Source organism: Micropterus dolomieu, unplaced genomic scaffold (genome assembly GCF_021292245.1).
Source record: "Micropterus dolomieu isolate WLL.071019.BEF.003 ecotype Adirondacks unplaced genomic scaffold, ASM2129224v1 contig_8765, whole genome shotgun sequence".
Taxonomy (NCBI): domain Eukaryota; kingdom Metazoa; phylum Chordata; class Actinopteri; order Centrarchiformes; family Centrarchidae; genus Micropterus; species Micropterus dolomieu.
Genome location: NW_025737751.1, coordinates 23,276 through 24,322, shown reverse-complemented (window position 1 = coordinate 24,322; position 1,047 = coordinate 23,276).

Here is a 1,047-nt window from a genome sequence, read left to right as displayed (position 1 = left end):
TGGCCACGTTGCTGTGGTCAGTGTAATTAGTTTTCAGCGCAGCATGTTAGGTAAGCTCATTTCAACAGAGAGATGCAGAACTATCTTTCTAATTTTACTGTTCTTCCATGATGATCTACAATTTCACCGTGAATACCAAGCACAGCTGCAATGCATGGTGTAACCCAGTACTCCTTATCAAAGAAATTCTGTACTTGGGCTACTTCAAGTGTGAAGCACTAAGGTTGAACTGAACTATGCTAAAGATTGTCAATGTTCAAATTCCCTCTTTTTCTTCCTCACATAGGTGAAGTAATCTGGGTAGCACAAGACTTGGGTGCCCTTGTAAAGACTTTTTTTTTGTCTGGCAAAACCAAATATTTTCCTCCTGGCTGCTATTTTCTGCTCATTTGCTACTGCCTTTGCTGGCGCATTGCTACGGTTTTGTGAGCCTCACTGCTGCCAACTGCTGATCAACAGAATTACATAAAACTAACGGTAGGACTCATGGAACAAACTAGTTGTCAAAACCTCAAATCAAGTAGTTTAGGTGCCTGAAGCTGATCAAACCTTAACCACAGTGATGGCATATCAGACACCATAATCTTTGTGACAGTCATGCATTTTCAATGTTGTCCTGCCGATAGAGGTGCAATTTCAGAAAACACTGATATGGGTTGTTTTGGAAGGCAATGACAAATAACATTGTCGGTCATACCCATTTGGTGGATCGATCGGTTTCTACTCCACCAGTGATCCAACCGAGTCCCACACCTCGTGCACTGTCGGAGGACCGACCAACACCTACTCCGTTGGTGGTCCGGCCGACCCCTGCTCCTTGTGCCCTGTTGGCAGATCGACTGGCTTCAGCCCCATCGGTGGTCCACAGTCCACGGTCCCCAACCCTCCAGCCCCATTCCTGATTCCCCCTACTGCTGTCTCGCTGCCGGCCTTCAGCCCTACTCCCTGGCCTCTGGAGAGGTCTCGCCCCACTCCCCGGCCTCTGGAGAGATCTCGCCCCACTGCCCCCGCCTGAACTCTCCTGCTCCCCCTCCGTCCCACCTTGGG